Raw genomic sequence first — 25,806 nt, forward strand, 5'->3', positions numbered from 1 at the left:
CGGATATATAAAGGCTGTAAAAATGGCATAACAGCCTTGATCAATGGGTCTGGAGTCGGGAGCTCAAGCAGTAAGCGACTTCACCTCGCCATATCCAAGCCACGCCATGCATACTTATTTACCCATTTCAGGCTGGATACACAATGTTTAATTTTTGTACTGGCATGGGAAAAATTTTGTGTTGGAAAGAGTCACAGAACACTTCCACAGTATCTACTGGAGGTCAGATGCACTCCCAGTGGATAATTTCTCATTGCCCATAGGCCCAATTGTGCAAATACTCAAACAACAGAATACATCTTTGCAATATCTTAAGACATATAATTTGACAGTACATCAGGCAATCGTAAAAACTAACATTTTGAGAGGTAAGCTTGAAGCAGCCACTACTCAGTTGTCACAAGATGCCCATCATTAGTAGCATGACGTGTTCACAGGTTGGTCTCCGACAGGAGGTGAGTTGGTGAAAACTTTCTTCTACCCACTTGTAGTCTGTGTAATTATTTTGGTTATGCTTATCATGTACAATTTCTCTTTGGTGATCAATGAGGCTGATGATAAAGCCTGGGCAAGCTTATTTCCAAAATGATGTGGAGAAAATGATCACATTCATGATAAAAGAGGGGATTGAAGGGTTAATGATGTTTCTTCTGTCTGTTCTGTAAAACTCCATGTTATTCCTATTATGTTTCTATTATCTAAATTTGACTTAGAATGTGTTTTCTTGCAAGATATGATTAGACTAATAGATTAGAATGTCAGTATTGTTTTGGGAACATTTGTAAAACACTTTGACATGACATTTTGATATGTACCTTTCTCACAGAAAATATGATGAGATGGCACATCATATGGAGATGGACACTTATTATTATAATTGTTATTCTGTTTATTAGTAATTAAGCTCATTAAGCTCTGAATGTACTGTAATACATCCTCCTTTATTTCTTATAAAACAACTGCGATCAGCCATATTAAATGAGTATATTTTTGATCTCATCTTGAGTGGGTGCCAATTTGTGAGAAATTATCCAACTGTCCAGTCAAAGTCCCCTACAACCACCACACCAGTCCCAGTGTTATACCATAAGGCTTCATTCACATGTGCAGTGCTCTCTGAAGAATGATCCGTGTTTAGATCGTTCTTCAGGGAACATTTTACAGGTGGTGGGGAAGCATGTTTTATTGCTTCTTCCCCACCTGCTTTAATCGAGTGGACTCCCGCAAAAGGGCCCACATTCACTTGAATGTGTTGCAACCGTGGATATACAAGGGATATAATTCCTTCCATGGCTGTGAAGCAAAGCATCACAGCAGCAGCATGTGTATACCACGGGCTATCGCCTTTGCAGCTCAAGGGCTAACAGTTCCTCTACTCTGTTATTTAACAGTTGGCTTTACAATCTTTATCTGCCTTAATACAAATAATTTTGCAATTTACTGTTTCAGATGTCAAGTTTTAGTTCATATCAAAGCTTCAGCAAGTTTATTTTTGATCAATTATGATTATTCACAGCAAAAGCCGGTCTGCAGGTGCCAGGCACTCGATGTCCACTGGCCCCCGCCAATTGTCAGGCAGAGACTCAGACTGGAGCTAAAATCCATCTCTTCTCCTAGTAAAAGCAGCACACATAGTAAACACAAACACTGGCTAGGCACACAGTTAACTCTTCGATTGCCCTTGATGTTTAACCCCTTTCTAGCCAGTGTCATTAGTACAGTGACACTGCATATTTTTAGCACTGATCACTGTATTAGTGTCAATGGTTCCCGCAAAGTGTCAAAAGTGTCAGTGTCTGATTGTCTGCTGCAATATCGCGCCCCCCCTATAAGTCGCTGATCACCGCCATTACTATTATAATAAATAAATAAATACATAAAAATTCCAGTATATATCCCATAGTTTGTAGATGCTATACCTTTTGCTTAAAGGGTAACTCCATTTTCGTGGGGAAAAAAATAGCAAATAAAGAAAAAATAATATAGCACACATAATTTATTAAAAATTTCCTTTCTTTTTCAATCTGCAGCCACTGTAATTTTCTGAGAATGCATTGTAACATGAGGAGGTTTTTCTGAACACACAGTGTATACTGACCATGCCTCAGAAACATAATTTCCTGCTTGTGTGATTGGCTCACCAATTTTCCCAGAAGTCTGCCTAAGATACAAGTCAGATTTCAGGCATCCCCTGCAACAAAAATGTAATTTTTGGAGAGATACTTTCGATAGGAATACGTCTTAAGGGATGCAGGCCCAGCAGATTTCCTCATTTGTGCCCTGCAGCTGCACACCTGAGAGTTAATTATAAAATCACTCCCATTAGACCCACTCAGTACAGAGGCACAGACAAAACATGCATGGATTACTTCAGAATAACAAAAGGTAGGAATCTGCAACAAAGGTTGTTATAATCCTTGCAATGTACATAAATCAGCCAGAGGGGAAAGTTTTTTTTTCTCAACAAAAGTGGAGTTATGCTTTAAACCAATCAAAATACGCTTATTGGGATTTTTTTTTTTGTTTGTTTGTTTTTTTTTTTTTTACCAAGAAACATGTAGCAGAATACATGTTGGCCTAAAATGAAGAAATGTAATTGTTTTATTTATTTTTTTACTGGATATGTTTTATAGCAAAAAGAAAAAAAATATATATATTTTTTAAAATTGTCAGTCTTTCTTTGTTTATAGTGCAAAAATACCACCCATATGAAAACTGTATTTGTGTGGGGGGGGGGGAATGGCACACATTTTTTTGGGGTACATCGTTGCATGACCCTGCAATTGTCAGTTGAAGTAACGCAGTGCTGTATCACAAAAAATAGCCTGGTCGGGTAAATCTTCCGGAAGTCAAGTGGTTAACTGAGCTGTAAATTTCTTTCTTTTAAATGGTGTGCCGATAAAAGACTACATGACTGATTATAAAAGCTAATTTTCGAAAGATGATCCAGTCCTTTCCATTCTTTCCTAGATATTTCAGGTGCTTCAAATCAGCAGTGGATCTGCTCTGCTGCAGTTATATTTTCACATTTTCACATACATTTTTAACAGGACTAGTAGGTGAGCAGTAAGGGGTAAGCCTTTTCTGTGCAAGTTCTCTTCCTGCTTCCTATGTTACCAGTCACAATCATACTTTCAAGGCAAGTATCTGATGGTTGGGAAAAACATATTTTTACTTGAATTTTATACACCCGCTTTTTGGTATGTGGAATGCAGCAAGGAGCATGTTCCAGCATCACAAGCAGGTGTGTTTCAGAATTCACATAGAAGTTAAGTGGGATAGATTCAGCCATTTCTATACTACTCAGCAGGTTAGCTATGCTCCCTGTATTCATCCACAGACTTTATTTTCCATTTTAGGTAGAGTTACATCAGCATTTTTTTTTTCTATTTGCATTTTGAAATAAACTTTTTAAAAAACTAAATGGGTTTCAGTTCCAGATTAAGTAAAAAAAGAGGCACTGTGGGAAGAATGAGACTAATCACGTCATGACCTAAAGTGTTTTGGTGAATTAATAATCAGAATTTCACTACCATAAGAGCACACAGAGAAATTATGTACATATATTATATAACTAGCTGGCTGATGCTCTCAATATTTGAAGAGTTTAATGTTTTGGAGAGTTTAATTATACAGTTCGTTTTTTTTATTATTTATGACAAGAACATTTCAGTTTTTAAAATATGTTTGGCACTAACCATGACTGTGGATCTCAGTATAGAAAATAATCCGATGAAACAAAGTAATTCAAAATAGGCCTATTTGGCACCCACCTATAAAATGCGCTTTGCTCCGAGGACCTTTTTTTGTTTTTGTTTTAAAAGGGCACACAGGGAAATACAGCTTTAAAGTGAATCTGTGGCATGGCCAAAAAGTCAAGTAGAAGTCAAGCTGAACTCTATCATGCTCTTGACATAAATGTTGGGAAGTCTAGATTGCACAGTTCATTTGTAAACTGCATAGTTGTGTTGTGCATCAAGCAATCCATTATAAGCAAGAAATGTACTTTAACCACTTTGCCTTTAGAACATTTTTTTCATTTTTATGCAATTATTTAAAACCCCCAGAACATTACGCTCTATAGAATAAAAAAATAGTCATTGCAATTTTTTATGCTGCATGATATTTGCGCAACTGTTTATCAAACACATATTTTTATGAAAATATATAATAAAATTAAATTTTGTGCACACAAACACAATATAATACCCCATTTTTGGTAAAATTTGAAAGATGGGGTCAAGATTGAGTAAAACAACACCAAACATGTCAAGTCTTAAACTGGGTGCGCCTGTGATAATGGGAAAAATGATGGTATCCAAAAATCTCCTTGACACTTTAAAAGCCTATACTCAATATCAGTTTGGAGTTAACCGTGAGCTATGGCGTTAGAGTTATTGCTTTCAATCTGACGTTTCTGGTGACACCTCACCACAATTGTGGTTTGCATACACGTTAGCACCCTGTGGTGCATTTGTGGGTGTGTGTGCAGTGCAATGGCAGTTTTGGTTACATTTATTTCCTTTTTATTTAAGTTTACTGCTATCACAAGGGCTTAACAAACAACCATGTAATAGCACTGGGTAGGTGACGGGTACTCTTTATGGAGACATTGGGCCCCTGTTAGAAGTCAGTGTCTTCCCTGCCCTTGAAAGCAGAGCAGAAAAGTCCGGTAACTACAGAAGGGGGAACTGCCTGCACTGTATAAGTGATCAGATGGCTACACAGCTGCCCGGATCCCTTTTACCTTACAACCAAGAAAACAAGAATGTCCAAAGAGCTGAAGTAGATTAATTAGGGAAGTGGTTCTACAAGAGGCATAGTTCATCACACAATTTCATTTTAAAATACTATATATGCAGGAAGATTTATCATAATAAGTACACAAACATCCCCAAGAAGGTATTGTTCATTAATACAATTATTTGTGTACTATTTATGTATATAAAAGTGCTTCAACACAATAGCTCTTCAAGAAAATACAGTGATAAAACACGATTACAAATCAAATATATTATGCATTAAATGTTTAGAAAAAAATCCTTTGACAATGACCTTTCTCTAACACCTGTTGTGGCTGCTAATGGATTGAAGGCTTTTTTAAGTGTAATAAAACCAGTTAGAAGCCATTACATTGTGCCAGATTTTTAATTACATAACGCAAAGCTGGTAATCTTTTGCATTATGCACCTAAATAAATTAAACAATGTCACTCAGCTTACTTTTTGAGGCTCTTCAGCCACATCCAATCTTGCTCAGCAACAATCTGATTCTTATGTGAAGAATTTGTGCAGAAGGGTCACGGGCAGATGCATGCAGTATAAAAGAGATACAACCAGAGGGTACATATCTGTGAGGATTTGCCACCCATGTGCAGTAGTGTGAGCCAGCTCAGTGTTACTACACTTGGGCAGTAGTCCTCAGTGAACCTCATGCTATGGAATACCATCTTTGGAACTTAAGCAAAAGGAAAGTCCTCCATAGGTGTAGGTGTGACTACCTTATGTAGAAACTTTGGGGGTTCCTTAATAGACTGAGCACACAGTATACACCACACAAATGTGCCACAGTTCTTGTACCCACAAAGTACTCTTTAAAGTGGTGTTCCACCTGCAAATTTTTTTTTTTTTAAGTCAGCAGCTACAAACACTGTAGCTGCTGACTTTTAATAAGGACACTTACCTGTCCAGGGAGCCTGCAATGTCGTCCCCCCGAGGCCGATTCGTCCAGCAGATCAGGTGCAGGCACCACCATTCTAACTAAGGGAAACCAGCAGTGGAGCCTTGTGAGTCGCGCAGCGCTTTGTGAATGGGCAGCTTTTCTTCTGGGACACAGGTTCCAGAAGACAGCAGAGGGGGGGCTTGCCGCACAAAAGGATATGATGTCCTTTTCAGCATAACACACAGTGCATAAAATACCACAGTTAAGAGTATGTAATTTATAACATAGCTTATAGAATACAAAGACCAGGAGCATATCATAAAGCACAACATACAACATCCAGGAGTATGTAACATAGTGCTGCGTGTCGCTCAGGTCAGGTTTTTTGCCATGTGGGTATGTTGGCCTCTAATGTAACTTTTAAACGCAGTAATATGTACAGTATCTCACAAAAGTGAGTGCACCACTCACATTTTTGTAAATATTTTATTGTTTCTTTTCATGTGACAACGCTGAAGAAATTACACTTTGCTACAATGTAAAGTAGTGAGTGTACAGCTTGTATATCAGTGTAAATTTGCTGTCCCCTCAAAATAACTCAACACATAGCCAAAAATGTCTAAACCTCTGGCAACAAAAATGAGTATACCCCTAAGTGAAAATTTCCAAATTGAGCCCAAAGTGTCAATATTTTGTGTGGCCACCATTATTTCCCAGCACTGCCTTAACCCTATTGGGCATGGAATTCACCAGGGCTTCACAGGTTGCCACTGGAGTCCTCTTCCACTCCTCCATGACGACATCACGTTGCTGGTGGATGTTAGAGACCTTGCCCTCCTCCACCTTCCGTTTGAGGATACCCCACAGACACTCAATAGGGTTTAGGTCTGGAGAAATGCTTGGCCAATCTATATCCTTTACCCTCAGCTTCTTTAGCAAGGCAGTGGTCGCCTTGGAGGTGTGTTTGGGGTCGTTATAATGTTGGAATACTGCCCTGTTGCCCAGTCTCTGAAGGGAGGGGATCATGCTCGGCTTCAGTATGCCACAGTGCATGTTGGCATTCATGGTTTCCTCAATGAACTGTAGCTCCCCAGTAGGGGCAGCACTCGTGCAGCCCCAGACCATAGCACTCCCATGACCATGCTTGGCTGTAGGCAAGACACACTTGTCTTTGTACTCCTTACCTGGTTGCCGCCACACAAACTTGATACCATCTGAACCAAATAAGTTTATCTTGGTCTCCACTAATCCATGTTTATCCATGTCCTTAGTCTGCTTGTCTTCAGTAAACTGTTTGCAGGCTTTCTTGTGCATCATTTTTAGAAGAAACTTCCTTCTGGGATTTCAGTCATGCAGACCAATTTGATGCAGTGTGTGGCGTATGGTCTAAGCACTGACAGGCTGACCACCCCTTCAATCTCTGCAGCAATGCTGGCAGCACTCTTACATCTATTTCCCAAAGACAACCTCTGGATATAATGCTGAGCATGTGCACTCAACTTCTTTGGTCAACCATGGTGAGGCCTGTTCTGAGTGGAGCTTGTCCTCTTAAACCTCTGTATGGTCTTGGCCACTGTGCTGCAGCTCAGTTTTAGGGTCTTGGCTATCTTCTTATAGCCTAGGCCATCTTTCTGTAGAGCAACTATTCTTTTTTTCAGATCCTCAGAGAGTCCTTTGCCATGAGGTGCCATGTTGAACTTACAGTGACCAGTATGAGAGAGTGTGAGCGATAACACAAAATTGAACACATCTGCTTCCCCTTCACACCTGAGACCTTGTAACACTAATGAGTCACATGACACCGGGGAGGGAAAATTACTAATTGGGCCCAATTTGGGCATTTTCTCTTAGGGTGTACTCACTTTTGTTGCAAGCAGTTTAGACATTAATGGCTGTGTTGAGTTATTTTGAGGGGACAGAAAATTTACACTGTTATACAAGCTGTACACTCATTACTTTACATTGTAGCAAAGTGTAATTTCTTCAGTGTTGTCACATGAAAATATAATAAAATATTTATAAAAATGTGAGGGGTGTACTCACTTTTGTGAGATACTGTAGTTCAAGTTAAAGTTCAGTTAAAGCATAATTGCATTAGAGCAGATGTGCATACTCGGCTTTCGGGGGTTATACTGGGATGATGCCCGCAGTTGCAGGCATCATCCCAGTACTGTTTTTTAAAGCTGGCAACCGGCTTTCCAGCAATAACAACCGATGCGGCTAAAAGCCGCTCGGCTGTTATACCGGAGGAGCGGGAGGAGATGCCTCCACTCCCTCCGCGCTTACCAGGGCTCCCGTTGCACAAGGAGCACAGATCAACAATCTGCCACTTCTGGTGGCTAGGGACAGACTGGAATGAAGCCATAAGTGGCTTCATTCCAGTGTCCTGATTGTAAACACGGAATCAACGTCATGACGTCACTTCCCATTTACTTGCCTGCCAATGGTGCCGGTTTAAAATAAATATGCAATATTCAGAATCACTGAAAAATGCGATCTGTATACTTTGAAGTGCAAAGGAGAGATTTGGGGTCTTTTAGACCCCTAATCCCTCCATAAAGAGTACCTGTCACCACCACCAGTATTACTGTCAAAAGGGATGTTTACATTCCTTGTGACAGCAATAAAAACGATCAAATTTTATTTATTTTTTAAACAATTTATTAATTTTAAAATGAAAAAGAAATTTTTTTTTTCAAAGCGCCCCCGTCCCCGCGAGCTTGCGCAGCAAAGAAAATGCATACGGAAGTCGCGCCCACACATGTAAACGGTGTTCAAATCACACATGTGAGGTATTGTCGCGATCAAGCGAGAACAATAATTCTAGCACTAGACCTCCTCTGTAAATCTAACCTGGTAACCGTAAAAAAAATGAAAACGTTGCCTATGGAGATTTTTAGGTTCCGTAGTTTGTCGTCATTGCACGAGTGTATGCAATTATAAAGCGTGACATGTTTGGTATCTATTTAGTCAGCGTAACATCATCTTTCACATTATACAAAAAAATCGGGCTAACTTTACTGTTTCGTTTTTTTAAATTCATGAAAGTGTCTCCTTTTTCCCCAAAAGTTGCGTTTAAAACACCGCTGCACAAATACCGTGTGACATAAAATATTGCAACAATCGCCATTTTATTCTCTAGATTCTCTGCTAAAAAAATATATAATATTTTGGGGTTCTAAGTAATTTTCTAGCAAAAAATATGGATTTTAACTTGTAAACACCAAATGTCAAGAATAGGCTTAATCATGAAAGGGTTAAAATAAGATGATGTTTATCACTGGCCTTAGTTAATATGTTATATATACCTCACGTGAACAATGGAACTGTAATGGCAGCAACACACTAATCTGCATTCCTTATGAACCTTGAGTTTGTACTGTTCTGTATTTAATTGCAGCCTATTGTTGCTTAGGCTGCTTACATGGTGATATCGGGGCAGCCATTAGAAATACTTGCCTGGGTGCTTTTTCTATCCAGCACTGTGGCTCCCACTGTTGCCTTAGTGCTTGTGGAGAGAGAGAGAGATTGCTGCTCTCTTTCTCTCTCTCTCTCTCTCTCTCCACAAGCACTAAGGCAGCAGTGGGAGCCATTGGCTTCTTCTGCTCTCAATCAAATCCTGTGAGGAGGAAGCAGGGGCAGGGCTGAGCCACACTGTGTGTCTGTGAACAAGCACATCCTGGCTCAGGAGCGAGCTTGCACATCTGCTCCCCCTAGCAAGAACTTGCTGGGGGGGGGGGCAATCAAAGAAGAGAAGAAGCCAAAAGCACCAGTTGGGGACCCCCAGAAGGGGAAGTTCAGGGCTACTCTGTGCAAAATTATTGTAGCGAACAAGTAAGTATAACATGTTTGTTACTTTAAATGGTGACTATATCTTTAACTATTTAATCTTAGGTCTCTAAAGAAAAATGTAGCCACACAATACAGTTGGATGAGAAGCTGTTCAATCCTAAACTGTATTAGGGTTTTTTTTTTTTTTTACTGTTAAAGCAGTAAGGATGTAGAACACCCTTCCTCAGTTGACGGTGTTAGTGGGGAGTGTGGGTAAATTCAAAAAACGTTTATATGTGTTTCTTAGTGAGCACAATGTACAGAGATATGGAACATTTTAGTGACATGCATGCTGAACTGGATGAACCAGTTTCTTTATTCAACCTTACCAACTATGTAACCATGTACAGTAAAAAAAAATTATAACCATAAAATCTACACTATTCTCCCACATTTGTAAAATGTATGAAGTAAGTTTAAGACCCCTTTCACACTGAGGCAGTTTTCAGGCATTTTAGCTCTAGAAATAGCCTCTAAAAAGCGCCTGAAAACTGATTCCCATTCCTTGCAGTGAGTGCTTTCACACTGGGACGGGGCGTTTGTGGGACATTATAAAAAGTCATACAAACAGCATCTTTGCTGGGGTTGGGAGCGATGTAAATAGCGCTCCCAAAACGCCCCTGCCCATTGCAATGAATGGGCGGAGCTTTGAAAGTGCTGCAAATCGGGACTTTTTACCTTTTTTTTAAAGGTAAAATCCACCCCGCAATTGGCCAAAAAGCACAGCTAAAGCACGGCAAAAACGGCCTGCATTTTTATTCGCGATGTAGTGTGAAATCATCATCAATATAAGTTCAAACACATAATATTGTACTTCCCATAGGGAACAATTGAATTTGATTGCCTGCCCCTCCTGCATAATTTCTTTAGATCAATGAGACAGCCTGTCATAGCAAAGGATTAGAGTTGCACCAGCACCAAGGGGGCAAAGGTGAATGTGCTAATGAAATATGCTGGGTGTCACTTTCTAAAAATTCTTGAGAAATAATTACTAACCAACATGGATTTTTTGGGAACCGAAACGCAGTAGTTAAAAAACATTTACATTTTATTGGTACTTTGTTACATCAATAAAAACTGTAATGCCACGTACACACAAGCGGAATGTCCGGCAGAAAAAGTCAGATGGAAGCTTTTCATCGTATATTCCGATCATGTGTATGCCTCATTGGACGAAAATTCTGACAGACCTAGAAATAAAATGTTTTAAATATTTCCAATGGAACCAATTCCTTTCGGGAAAACCACTCGTCTGTATGCTGTTTTTCCGACGGGCCAAAAACGAAAGTACGAAATGGAAGCTATTGGCTACTGGCAAATGAATTTTCTTTTTCTAGTCCTATCGTATGTGTTTTACGTCACCGCATTCTTAACAATCGACTTTGGTATGATCATGCGTACGCAAGACAGTTTTAGTGGAACTCTGTCGGAGAAACCTTCGGAGTTTATTCCGACGGGAAAACCGGTCGTGTGTACGTGGCATAACTTGCATACTATTGCTTTTGTAAGTGTACAAAGTTTCATACATGTAAAAAGGATTGCAATCATTTATTTTTCTTTACCTGTTTAGAAATACATTATGAATTTTAGCTCCTAAAGAAGTGTTTCAACTCCCGAGACATGTAGAGATTTTTTACAAGTTCCAAAATGTTTACAAAATGAGGACCCTGCCACCACATCATTCTATGGTGTTGTATATGGATACATTTATGTAGCAGGGCTTTGTAATTGGTGGCTTTGTATATAAATTAATTGTTGTCTATTTTTTTACATCAATGAGTTTTTATTGAAAAATATTATATACAGAGAATAGAACATGGAAGGTATGGAAGAAGTGGTTGCCACTTAAAAGGTAGTACACAAGAAAAATAAAAGTATGGGTCATATAGTTTGCCAGGAGTGTAACAGGATACATTATAACTGACCTGAACAGGAATGCGACAAAAAGAAAATTCAGGTTTAACCAGAAAATATTTGATTGTACCATTCTGACCAGTTTGCCCAATGTTTGTCTGCAACTGGCAGACAGCCCTCAGACATAATGAATAACACCTCGTTTTTAGGTATATAGTCATGAGATTTGCAGCGGTGAACAATTGTCAGTCTGGCTGCTAGGAGGATGTGAATGGTTACGCAGTGTAGGTGAGAAGGTATAATGGCAATACCAATGCTGAGTAGTGCTAATTCGGGTGATGGGGGAATGTGAATCCTGCTAAACTTCTACTATAATTTTAAACACATCTTTCCAAAAGGTGGAAATCTTGGTGCAGGACCACAGTAAGTGATAGTGAGGTTCCTTATCTCTCCGCAGTTCCTTCTGCTAGGGGCAGGCTGGAGGCAGGGTGGCAATTTCCCCCAGGCCGACCTAACTAATGTTCAATACAGCTGGTGGCCTCTGCCCGCTGCCATTTTTTCCACTTTAGGAAATCAGGCCAGGGGGCAGGTTCAAGCCCATAATGGCCACCTGGCCGCTGTTGCATTCCTGGAGTTGTAATCTGCGCTAAAGCTCCCGGTGGTGAGAGCAGCGTAGAAGAAGCTACAACACCCGGAGTCTTAGAGGCAGGGCACACCAGAGAGTCGGGACGCGTGATTGACTCCAGCTGCTGGGCTTGGCGCTGGCTGCAGCTTGGCCCCAGGACCAGGAGTATAACCTCTCCAGGAGGCCATGGCATGCAGGGACCTGCTGAGCTTCCAGGTGAGAGACTTTGACATCCCTAGCTGACCCCCACATCCCAACTCCCCCCCCAATACACTCCATTTACCCTGCCCCAGTGATCAGGCTGCACTGATGGGCACTGATCAGGCTGCACTGTTGGGCACTGATCAGGCTGCACTGATGGGCACTGATCAGGCAGCACTGATCAGGCTGAGATTTTGGGCACTGGTGAGGCTGCATTAGAGGAGCCCTGATCAGGCTGGATTGATGGGCACTGATGAGGATGAGCTGTTGGGCACTGGTGAGGCTGCATTTGATGGGCGCTGGTGAGGCTAAATTTGATGGGCACTGTTGAGGCTGCATTGAATGAGCACTGATCAGGCTGCACTGATGGCCACTGATCAGGCTGTGTTGATGGACACTAATCAGGCTGAGCTGTTGGACACTGGTGAGGCTGCATTGGATGGGCACTGATCAGGCTGCACTGATGGGCACTGGTGAGGCTGCATTGGATGGGCACTGGTGAGGCTGCATTGGATGGGCACTGGTGAGGCTGCATTGGATGGGCACTGGTGAGGCTGCATTGACGGGCACTGATAGAGCTGCATTGGTGGGCACTGAACCGGCTGCATTTATGGGCACTGATAGAGCTGCATTGATGGGCACTGATCAGGCTGCACTGATGGGCCCTGGTGAGGCGGCATTGATGGGCACTGATCAGGCTGTGTTGAAAAAACAGGTGGGCATGGATGGTGAGCTGATTCGGTGGGCCACTTGCCTGGACTTGCCCCCCATGCCTAAGGCTGCCAGCCCTTCCCTGCCTCCAGCATAGGGGAGATGTATTTGGATCAATGCATGTATCTGGGAAGGGGTAATATACTATCTGAGGTTGAGCAGTTTTCCATTGGGTATCAGTAAAAGTAAGACATATGTCTCCTTCCCATTTTGCCACGGACTGCATTTTAGTAAACAATAATTTGTTTTGTAAAAGTGGGTGATACCTTTGGTGGTCAGGGTGCCATCCGCCAGGAACATCCAAGCTTTGTTTTGTGTAGATTTGTGGAGGTGATGGTTACAGAGTAGGCAATGGGACACCTGAATGTACTTGTAATACTCTGTGTTAGGTAAAGAGTAAGATTTTTGTAAGGAAGTAAAATTTGTTGTCTATTTTTAAATGATACAGTTTTTATTGATGTAACAAAGTACTAAGACCATTTACCTGTATTTTAACAACTGCCTATCAGTGCATAAAAAGTCCATGTTGGTAAGTAATTATATCTTGTCATAGCAAAGGGCCTTAAAAAATGTGTGGGATGGAGTGTGCAAGCTTCAACACTAACAGGAAATTATGAAGCTTTGCCGATCAGAATGTCTCAAGATTCAGGAGTAGTGATATGATCAAGCAGTCTTTACCTGTCAGGTTAAAAAAAAAAGACGACACTTGTACAGATGTGCTGTACTTTTTTTTTTTTTTTTTTTTTTTTTAAACCTGACAGATGTACTTTAAAGTAAACACTGCAATAATAACTCAAAGTATGTACCCAGTGGAGATACATTATACTGGGTAGAAGAGCAGAGGCAATGGCCATGCCACATCTTTGCTTATTACTCCAGCGCCCAGCTGAAAATGGGGAGAGGGCCTATTTAAGGCGACTAATTACTTGAAAAAATAAGCAGACATTCGCACTTTTTCCTTTTAACTAATAAGACGCTCACAGGGCACATGATTTAACTTGAGTTTAAAAAAAATCTCTACACGGAACAGCATTATTATGAGCAATTTGCATCCTGGATTTTAATATGCAGCAATAATGAAAAGAAGTACTCATTATCCTTTTGCATATATGAATACACAAAGCACTGCTGTCAAGTTTCTAATAGTGTACAAAGGAAAAAATGGAAGTAAAGCACCACCAAAATTAAAGCATTGGAAAAAGTGACAGATGTTAAAAACAACAAATTGTGCTAATCCTTGTGGCAGCAATGTAATCTGTCAGGATGTAATCCATTAACTGGATGGTATATTTAAAGAGCATTTTCTGGCAACAAATGAAGCCAATAAATGAGAAAAAGCATGTATTCCAGTCCAGTGCAGGTGTGCTAAAAAACAGAATGTACGTTGTAGTTCTGTACCTAAATAGTGTGCACAGGCCATCTTGCAGTGTCAGTAGAAGGTCTATAGGAGTGTACTTCCTGCTTTCTTTGCTGTGTTACTTACTTTCCCTCTCTGCACCACCAGTCACTTTCAAACTTCCAAGGCAGGTTTGAATATAATATGTGGCTGTTGGAAACATCTTGGTAATGGTTCTGTTTTCATTAGATTTTCTATATGTAATCAGTAACAAGGAGGGCATTCCATCATCACAAGCAGGTGTGTTTCAGGATCATCAAAATACTGAAAAAGCGGGAGTGTGTTGAACTGATGTATCACAGCAATGTCTTGATGAATGACTGTAGCCTTGAGTGGGTAGGCTATGCTCCCTGATTTGTAGCATTTGGCAGACCCCTTATGCTGCCAGTAGCAACAAACAACAGACTGGATGAGTATTAGAGGAACGCAAGTCCACAGATAAACAACCAGGCATGGTACCAAAATAAGAGCAAGAAGACAGGCGGCAGACAGAAATGTGATTAGACAGGCATCCGATAACAGGGTAATCTGAAGTGCAGGCTGAAGTCAGGATCTAGGAAGCAAATTCAAATGGAGTAGCCAGGCTGGCACAGTAAAAAATTAACCTGTTAATCAGGTAATGTATAGAAGTTCAGAGTACAGGTAGTTAAGGCTCAGGTGTCAGCTACAGTGGGACTACCATGTGGTGAAGGGTCAAGACTGGTCATTTCACCAATAAAAAAATACAAATAACAAAAATATATCATTCAAGGAATATTTCTGCACTCCAAGTTATTGCTTCGGATCCCTTTATAAGTTTGATCAGGGCCTGAACTCAAATGACAAATCTATTTAATTCAACATGATGATGCACATCAAGCAAACTTAATTTTTGACCACTTTGGTGTACATTGAAGAAGGGTGTTTAGAAAGTTACATTTATTCTAAACCAACTGATAAAAACCAATTAAGCTGGCCATACATGGATCAAAATTCAGTTGGTCCCCGTTGAATTTTTAAATCCATGTATAGGCAGGCTGGTTGAACAAAAGCTGATCTACCGTACCAATTGACTTCTGTACAACCACCCTGTTGGAAAATTTCCACTCAATCAATGTCACTGACTATAGTCAGCAGCGCTAATCAGTTTATTTTGATGGCCGAGAAGTCTCCCTACTTTCAGAATACAATAGCACAGTGGCAGAATTCCCTCATTGACCTCAGATGTGTGGATGGGGGCAATCAAGTATTTTTTTTTTTTATTGAACTCACTGTTTGAATGAAAAAAGAATCATCTATGGGCTGCCTTAACCTCTTGAGATCCGCGCTATAGCCGAATGACGGCTACAGTGCAGACCTCCTTTGCACATATAATTGAGTCAATGACTGCGTCTGTTACCTTTCCCGGGCTAGGTTTCTGGTCACAGTCCCCCCCCTTCCCCATTTGGGAACCCTTTTACCAATCTTATTCATTCAGGTAATAGCCTCGATTTTTACTATGGTGTTTGTTCACCTAATTAGGTTAGCATGTCCACCTTTGTTTTTTTTTTTTTTTTTTTTTTTTTTTACTTTCTCACCACTCCAGCACCTTTCTTTCTCTTATGTAATTTTTATGCATAAGTTAGCATCACGTTTACCAACACACACCTGGTTCCTTTTAGGCACCTTGTCACTTTTTGTCTTTCACATTACTTACATACTCTGCACTTTCATTCACCTTAGTATACATACAGCTTTGTTGCTTCATACACACATTAGTCACTTCCTCACTGGCACTCTTCTTATTCAGCGATCCTTTCTCACCTATTTTTGCTGTTTTTGTTTTTGTCGTTTTCTCTTTTCTTTTTTCTTTGATTGATTCATTTATTTATCTATTTATCATTTTTTAATAGTTTTTTTCACTTTTTCCCCTTTTTGGAATTTTTTTTTTTTTGGATTTTATCAGAAACCGAGTCTGTGAGCGTTGTTTTCCTTCACCCCTTTCTTCCTTCTCAAATTATCATATAGATATACCAAAACATCTAGGTATGGTTATCCTCTTTATACATAGATTATAGGTATGACAATAGTTTCATGCCATATATACACCTTGTGTTCATACGTTTAAAAATGTATGTCCCTAATTTTATTTATAGATTGGGATTCTATCACAGGTGTGACTCACCATATTGTCCAGCTGCCAACGTCCGCACCCACTCCCTATACCCATGGGTGGTGAGGTATCTGTGTGACCTGCCGTGAGCCACGCCTCTGGACCTTTGACCTTTCCCTCCTGGCATTTCGTGATATTTTTGGATTTGGTAACACTCTTGATACGTGAAGGGAAATCGAGGCACCACCCCGAGGGGGAACTCCACTAAAAGCACTTTATTTAGTTTATCTCCTTGGACGTGCAGTATTGGGTAAATTATACTAAAAAATATAAGGTATCCCCAGTATAATTAACATTTGATGTATTTATTTATTGCATCTTTGTTTTATAACAGACCATTTCTCTGAAGAAGACCCCTTGATTGGGTTGAAACGCGTTAGAACTATACCTCTACTGTTGTTATATTGTACAGTGTCATTTATAGTTGTGTCTGCTTGTGCACATCCATTGTTATTATTGTACTCTTTATATAGGAGTCTCTTTTAACTGTTCAGGAGGAGCTTTTGTTTTTACCTCTGTGCCATGTTGCTATTTTTTCATGGTAATAAATATTAAAATATTTCTCATGTTACCCTGATATGCATTTATTATTGTTTTCTGCTGCCTAAAAACCCCGATTGTGGGGGAACTTGTTCCATCTTTTGATATCCCTTTCCTGTTTTATACAGTTCAACTACCTTTTAACGCAGATCCTTTGACAATTCTTTTGTTTTTCCTTTTACTCCGAATCCAGAAATGTCAATGCTGCACTGGATGAAAGATGGAAGGGTCTGTCAGCAGTCCAGAAACTCATTGGCCTTTAACACACACATTAATTACAAGCAAACAGATCACAGATGAGGATGGTTACCTTTAATAGCCATTCAATCCACTTTGTGTCAACTTGTGTGCGTGTTATCAGGCCAAAATCATCAGGGTATGTAAACTTTTGATCAGGGTCGTTTGGGTAGTTTCTGTTGCCATTATGATTTAAAAAGAGTAAACACAGTTGATTTATACTGGTCTGCTGGTACTGAATGTAACCTTCCCCAAAATTCTGTACCTCCACTGCGCCAATGGATAATCAGTAAATAAAAAAGCTGCTACTTTAGTGAAAAACATACATTAATAAACAAATTATACCTAAAACATGTGCTGCAAAGTATTGATTAGGAAAAAATTTAGTAGCACTCATGCAATAAACAAATTTAAATGAATAAAACGTGATGATTCTAAATATAACACCCCGTGATGTTGTGATATATAACTAAAAGTCCATTGAATAAACTATTATAGAACACAAAGGAAATCAATCTTCATAAAATCCTTCAATCTTCCAGCACACCGACGTGCCAGTGACACCTCTCCCAATGAAAACGCACTCACCAACTGATGTTGCCTCCCACCCTCGTGTTTGGCAAAGAAGCTGTTTGAACTACACCTAGGTCAATACCACGATTATTCCAGGCCAGGCATATTCATATGTGAAAAAAATAAAAAGTGGTCCACATAGCATGATACTATTATAACCAATTTATTAAAAAGCTCACAACCACATTTGAATATTTCCACTCACATGTTAAAAGAAAAGTGCCAGCTTAAAAAGAATATCTCACAGCAAACTGTAAACCAATAGCCAAGCAGTGCACTGCGGTCACAGCGGATTCAAAGTGTGTGCAGCAGGTGCGCACCTACTATCCCGATCCTGCGAGCTGACATATAGCTATGATGATTCGCGGGATTGTGCCGACCTGCCGCCGTAAAGTGATGGCAGCTGGTCGGCAAGCGGTTAAATTTTAAAACTGTCATGGCAGTGCCTTTCCACCTCATCCACTCAGACAATGCTTTGCATTCACTGAGGAAATGCACAATGTTCTCTGAATGACACCCATGCCAAGTATCCAACCTCCTGTGTTCCCAATGCAACAGAACAGCTTCTCAGCACAGGACCCAGAAGCTAGTGGAAATCTATTTAGTAGCAGTGTCTACTACAGTTATTCTCAGATTATCTAATACAAACAGGGCCGGTGCCAAACTATTTTGCGCCCTAGGCGAGACCAGCAACTTGCGCCACCCCCCTAAAAAAAAAATCAAAATGAATTCAATAATTTTAGCACCAGAACTCCTGGTGGGGGGGGGGGGGTGGAGCCAGGTGGAGGGATGGAGCCAGGTGGAGGGATGGAGCCAGGTGGAGGGATAGAGCCAGGTGGAGGGATGGAGCCAGGTGGAGGGATGGACCCAGGTGGAGGGATGGAGCCAGGTGGATGGTGGAAGGATGGAGCCAGGCAGAGGGTGGAGGGATGGAGCCAGGTGGAGGGATGGAGCCAGGTGGAGGATAGATGGATGGAGCCGGGAGGAGGGATAGAGCCAGGTGGAGGGATAGAGCCAGGTGGAGGATGGATGGATGGAGCCAGGTGGAAGGATGGAGCCAGGGGGAGGGATGGAGCCAGGTGGAGGATCAGAGCCAGGTGGAGGGACGGAGCCAGGTGGATGGGCGGAGCTAGGTGGAGGGACGGAGCCAGGTGGATGGATGGAGTCAGGTGGAGGGACGGAGCCAGGTGGAAGGATGGAGCCAGGTGGAGGGACGGAGCCAGGTGGACAGGAGGGGGTTCAGCTAGGAGGGAGTGGAGGCAGGTGGAAAGGAGAGGGAGTGCAGCCAAGTGGAGGGGTCACACACCAGTTATAAGTTCTGGAGGTCTTCATCCCCAGCATCTCATCCCCCGCCTTACAAGTTCTTACCTTAGGTCACTTGAACGCCAGGCAGCGCACATCAGTCCCAGGATCAGGAGATGGGGTCTCCTACTGCACGGCAAACCTCCTCCAGCTACTTCTCCATCAGATCAGCTGATCATTTGGTTCCATCCCCAGGCTCTGGCTGCTGGCCGCGGAGAGACTGGGGAAGCAGGACGGGCTGCTGTAGCAGCTTTGCGCTCCTTGTTCCTGCAAGAAAAGTGACCCGGCGGGGCGGCCTCAGCCCAGTGAGTGTCCTATGGCCAGTCCAGACCTGGGTGGATTCATCCCGGCTGTCTCTGTGCACAATGCCGCTGAGGGCTGACACCCACGACTACTGGACACCGGCATGGTCGCTCCGGGGGAGGGGGTGGTGGGAATCTGCCTGCACCTTCTCCGCGCCCAGCGACTATGCAGCCAGCCAGATGGAGCCACCTCACGCACCGCACCATCCACCATCTGCCAAGGGGGCTTTTCTGATTCCCTGGAGATGACCCAGCGGCTGTGGTTGCACCCCTAGGTGGCAGTGCGCCCTAGGCGGCTGCCTAGTCCACCTAGTGGGAGTGCCGGCCCTGAATGCAAACAGATTGCCTCTTAAGGGTTTTGGAAAGTTGTTTGTGTTTTTGTGACCCCTGCAATCCTTGACAGCCAACTCTGCAGACATCTACAAATGATCTAATATTGCACTTGAGACATAAGTCTCCTTAAAAATAAAAAGATAAAAAAAGCACACACCTGTACAGCGGTATACAGAATATTATCCTGTACTACTGTAGAAATTCTATATCTGAGCAGCAGAGATGGAAATCTGAATCAAACTGTAATCTTATTGTAAATCAGTCTCACTGCCCCTCTTTTGCTTTGTACAAAGGCAATAACTCTCCTCCCTGTGGTGTAACATAGTCAAAAGTGTTACATCTTTTTTTAAAAAAAAAATTATTAACGCACTTGCTCTTGCTACTACAATTTTTTCACAGTTGCTATACTTCTCTTGTTTTTATCTGCTTCAGCGTATTTCAAAATGGTTTTATAGCTGAGAGCATAACAATGAAATGTGGTATGTGACAACAGATACTTGAAGGGTGACTGAGCCCCAGGCATGTCATGCAAAACCAGTGTTAAATAAACAAAGAAATTATAATAAGTTTCATCATTTTCCTGCATATCTTCACAAAGGGAACAAAAAGCAATTATGGACAGAATTACAACGTTTTTGTTTACCTCGAGAACGCCAGTGTTATTGCATGGCTCAGCAAAGGGGATCACTCAAGGAATGCAGCCTTGGGAACTCATTTAAGTGTAGTTTACATTCAAAACTGCAATGAGCATGATCTTTCAAGCAAAACGTACTTTAAGTTATGAGCGCATTGGCTTTTGCAAAAATAAAAACACGTCTAATTTAGTAGTGGTAATCATCTGCAAAATACAAACAGATTTTATATATATATATATATATATATATATATATATATATATATATATATATATATATATATATTCAAATTGGATTTTTCTAGTTTCAAATGTTAAAAAGAAAAGTAGCAGCACATTTCCCAGATAACTTTCAGAGATGGTTCACACCAGAACACGGTATGGGAAAGGAGTACCACTTTCAAAATGCACTGCCTTTGTGATCTGCTACAGTCACCAACAAATGGTTAACGGCACCCCAAGCGCAGATCAGTCAGGCAGTGCGTTTGCGGCACCAGATCACATGGTTCCACTATACCACAATGGCTTGTTTTTCAAATGTAGTGCATGCACTACTTTTTGTGCGGTCTGGTGCGACTTGCAGCCCATTTGTAGGGGGAATGTACAGAAATTGCACACAAATGTGGACAGCTTTTCTGCACTGTTCTGGTGTGAACCAGTCCTCAGTATTATAAAAAGTATCAGAAAAAAATGTAAAAAAAAATCACAGCTTCAAACAAGTATATAAAATTACTTTTTAGTTCACTTATTGGACAATTGTAGTCACACAAGCGTTGAAACGACACTTAGGCCGGCCATGCACGGTCCGAATCTCAGCAGGTTCAGCAGAACCCAGCCATAATCCAAACCTTTAAAGGGCAGGCTGAATATACCAAGTCCATAGATTCTCTATGCTGCTAGCGATAATCACTGTCTTCTCCTGATGGGGACAGCTTGCCCAATGCGTTTCCCCAGACAGGGGATTGACTGGGAATGGAGCCTCCGTTCCCAGTCGATGCCTTGTATGGGGAAATGCGTCGGGTGTAGCACTTAGTCTCTGATGTCACCACATATCAGCCAGCTGGCTTGAAAGTCTATTTTTTACTGTCTTCTAAGATGTAAGTGTTGCTATTTTTTCAATAAATTTTATTGGCATACCACACCATGGAGCCTTTTTCTTTCATCCTCTGCCAATGAGACCACCTAGGATCATCTGAGAAAGGATGTTACATCTCTCCATGCTTGCAATGTAATTGGATATCTGTCATGTACCTAAGTGTATTTGAACCAGGATGTTCCTGGTCCCACAGCAGCAGTCTTACTTGTTGTGCCACAGAAGAGCTCTGGAGTTATGGCTATGTTCTCTCAGTTTGATGCATTGTGGACTCACTAGCCCCACCTGCTGTCAGCTGTGGACAATCTACAATCAAATAGCCCATTAATAGCAGCACTTCCTATCTGTCAGTGCCTGTTTGCGTGGACTAGCTCCCTGGGTGTTGTGACTGCTTTGTAACTGAATACCATATATCAGGGATATGCAGTTAGTGGACCTCCAGCTGTTGCAGAACTACCAATCCCATGAGGCATAGAAAGACTCTGACAGCCACAAGCATGACACCCAAAGGCAGAGGCATGATGGGACTTGTAGTTTTGCAACAGCTGGAGGTCCGCTAATTGCAGATCCCTGCCATATATGAATGTCTGCCTGAATTCCTGACTACTCTCTAGCCTGCTGATTTTGTACTTCACCACCAGCTCGTGTATCACAGGTACCTTATAATATCTCGCTGCACCAGATAAGGCTCTTATCCCTAAGAGGAATCCAAGGAGGAGATTATCCCTGCTGGCAGGCATGTGCTTTGAGCGTGTTTGATCTCTATAACATGAGATCCAACTGATCTGGTAAGCGGTGCTGATCGTTGAATATTGAACATAATACTAGTTCATTATTGGATGCGCACCTTTGCTTCTATATACATACGTGACAAGTACTGAATGATAATTTATCTGGGGATTCCACTCAGCTCTGAGGTGAGTAAGACACAGGTACATTTTTTGGACCTTCAGATTACAGTAGATAAGGGGAGCCTCATTACTAGAACTTTTTTTTTTCTACTGACAGAAATTCCTTCATCCATTTGGGTAGTTACATCATGATTCCTGGCTTAAATGAGTTCCCCAGAGTGAGTTTTTTCATCTAAGACCATTTTGCTGGCTTAAGACCAGAGCACTTTTTTGCGTTTCGGCACTGCGACGCTTTAACTGACAATTGTGTGGTTGTGCGTCGTGGCTCCCAAACAAAATTGACGTCCTTTTTTTTCCCACAAATTGAGCTTTCTTTTGGTGGTATTTGATCACCTCTGCGGTTTTAATTTTTTGCGCTATAAACAAAAAAAGAGCAACAATTTTGAAAAAAATGCATTATGTTTTACTTTTTGCTATAATAAATATCCCCAAAAAATATATAAAAAATATATTTTTCCTTTTTTTTTTAGGCTGATATGTATTCTTCTACGTATTTTTGGTAAAAAAAATTGCAATAAGCGATTATTGATTGGTTGGCGCAAAAGTTATAGCGTTTGAAAAATAGGGGATAATTTTATGGCATTTTTATCATTTTTTTTTACTAGTAATGGCAGCGATCAGTGATTTTTTTATTTATATTTTTTTTTATTGTGACTGCAAATTATGGCGGACACATCGGACATTTTTGACACATTTTTGGGACCATTGTCATTTATACAGCAATCAGTGCTATACAAATGCACTGATTCCTGTGTAAATTACACTGGCAGTGAAGGGGTTAACCAGAAGTTGGCAGTGTAGAGGTTAAGTGTGTCCTAGGGGTGTGTTTATAACTGTGGGGGTCGTGGCTGTGTTTTATAGAACACTGATCTCTGCTCCAATCACAGGGAGCAGAGATCAGTGTCACTTGTTGCTAGGCATAACGGGGAGATGCTGTTTACATCGGCATCTCTCCGTTCTCCCTTCCTCCCTGTGAGACAATCTTGGGTATCCCCGCAGCGGTCGTGTCCGTGGGACCTGTGGTAAGACTCACGGTGGTCCCAACCAGCACGTGCACGTGCTGTCGGCGGCATGTACCTGATGGCATTCTGCAGACGTACATCATCGTGCACCGGTCAGGAAGCAGTTAATGGTAGATGTTTGGACAAGGGATATGACAAGGAAATTATAAATGTTCGAACAAATAGAGAGGGATATTTTGCTGAGGGGCAAAGAGAACGGGTCCATTAGTTCCCAGGATTTCGCTTTGTCTTTGATCACTAGTTGGTCTGTCCCTTTAAAATGACAAAATATTGGGACTTCTCTTTTGAGATAGGCCCAATATTTGGTTCAGAGGAGTACCCTTGTTGAGGGACAAAATTGGTCAGAATGTGGTTGATGCACCAATTAGACCTACTTTCATTTCACAACCTGAAAGGTTAACCTATTAGAATTACCTCTTTCCAATTCACTTTTACTTCAAGATCCTGCACTATTATATTATTTATTACTTGTGCTTCCAACAATACTCTACTATAATATACTTAGTGCACTGCCCCTGTGGACTGCAATATGTTGCTAGGCCCACTCAAGCTCTGCTGATTTGTTTGAAGGCGCACATGGGGAATGTTTGTCAGGGCTTCTGAGGACACAGTGGGGTTGATTTACTAAAACTGAAGGGTGCAAACTCTAGTGCAGCTCTGTATAAAAACCAATCAACTTCCAGCTTTTTTTGTCAAAGCTTATTTGAACAAGCTAAATTTAGAAGCTAATTAGCTACTATGCACAACTGTATCAGATTTTAGTAAATCTCCAGATTTATCAAATTTAATCCCAGTGCATTGAAGCATTATGTACTGGTCCACAATTAAGACCCGACTGAGACCCTATTCCTAGGGATTGACAAATGTATCTCACACTGGAGGGGATGTTCCATCTAAAGGTAGATAAGTAAAATGAAAAACAGATGGATCTACTATCTATGTTTTTTTTTCCCTTATGGATTAAACATTGAATGGGATGTTAATACATTTAATAAAACCAGTTAATAATATTTTTTTCTATAAATAACTTATGTCATTTTTTTTTATATTTTTGTTTACAAACTATTTATTAAAGTATGTATAATAAATCGTATCATGACAATATATAAGATAGGATATATGTCAGAAGTACAAATTTATACCATAAAGCAAACAACAATTTAGAAGCATACAGAAAATCTCCAGAGCATCTGAATCAGTTAATTTACAGAAATAGGCAAATAGAAAAAGTGTGTCCAATGGCACTAAGCATTTAACCTATGGTAACATAAACATTCAAGGTACAAGTATATGAAGGTGGTGCCTCTATGCATCCCATTTACAAGAGCATCTTATCCTGTTAGGTATATAGGATCCTTACCATTAACATGATAATATCCACTCCATCCAAAATTGTAGATAAGGGAACCATTGGGGACTTCAAGTGTAGAGCAATAGCCCATACAGTTGACACACAAATAGTGTGAATTAACCTTTCCTCTTTGGTCTCCCTAATTGCAAGTGATTTAGTACATTTGCGCAAATTATCCAGCATAATATCCCAGTCCTTCAGAGTAAATTGTGTAGCACAATAAGTCTCCCATTTGCTCATATAAGGGAGTTTACTGGAAAAATTGGAAATGACAGCTGATTTGTAGAGATCCGAAATGAGACTCTTACCTCTAGGAGAGTCACAACAAAGCCTTTCAAAAAATGTAATTGGGGAGTTTGGAGAGAGGCAATAGCGAGTGGTATACAAATGTCTAATATGCCGATTGGTAGAATTCTCGGTGTGGGATTTGTTTCTGTGTGTGTAGAAGCTCAAAAGTAGCAAATGTTCCTCCTATTTGGAGGTCAGCTAAAGTAAAGCCGCGTACACATGTGGCGGACTGTCTGGCCAACTTAGTCCGTCAGACAATCCGACGGACAGTCCGTCATACTTTCGAATGAACGAACTTGCCCACACACGGCACTTTTTGAGCGGACTAATACGGCGGACTAAGTCCGCCATACTATCCGCCCTACTTTTGAAATGAACGGACTCGCCCACACAAGCGGAGGAAAGTCCGCTCATTTCAAGCGCGTCTCCAGGTAGGCGGGGCCCGCGAAGGAGACATTGCTGACCCCGCCACCTGGTATGGACTTAAAGGGGAACCCCAACGCCAGAAAAAATCGGCGTGGGGGTCCCCCCCAAGTCCACAACAGACCCTTGTCCGAGCACGCTACCCGGCCGGCCAGGAAAGGGGGGCGAGCGAGCACCCCCCCTCCTGAGCCATACCAGGCCGCGTGCCCTCAACATGGGGGGGGTGCCTTGGGAAAGGGGGGGCCGCGCGGCCCCCCCATACCCAAAGCACCTTGTCCCCATGTTGATGAGGACAAGGGCCTCTTCCCGACAACCCTGGCCGTTGGTTGTCGGGGTCTGCGGGCGGGGGGCTTATCGGAATCCGGGAGCCCCCTTTAATAAGGGGGC

General features: G+C 41.5%; 1 long non-coding RNA gene across 1 annotated transcript in view; it reads left to right on the forward strand.

The window, feature by feature from the left end:
• The first annotated feature begins 2,347 nt into the window (after positions 1 to 2,347).
• The window catches only part of LOC143984482 (uncharacterized), an 88,198-nt gene continuing 64,739 nt past the window's right edge, over positions 2,348 to 25,806 (forward strand). Inside the window, exon 1 of the long non-coding RNA XR_013274880.1 lies at positions 2,348 to 2,385. This is a non-coding gene — a long non-coding RNA (uncharacterized LOC143984482). The remainder of the gene's footprint in view (positions 2,386 to 25,806) is intronic.

Source organism: Lithobates pipiens, unplaced genomic scaffold, assembly GCF_037356315.1.
Source record: "Lithobates pipiens isolate NorthernLeopardFrog02 unplaced genomic scaffold, aLitPip1_a1.2 Scaffold_16, whole genome shotgun sequence".
Taxonomy (NCBI): Eukaryota; Metazoa; Chordata; class Amphibia; order Anura; family Ranidae; genus Lithobates; species Lithobates pipiens.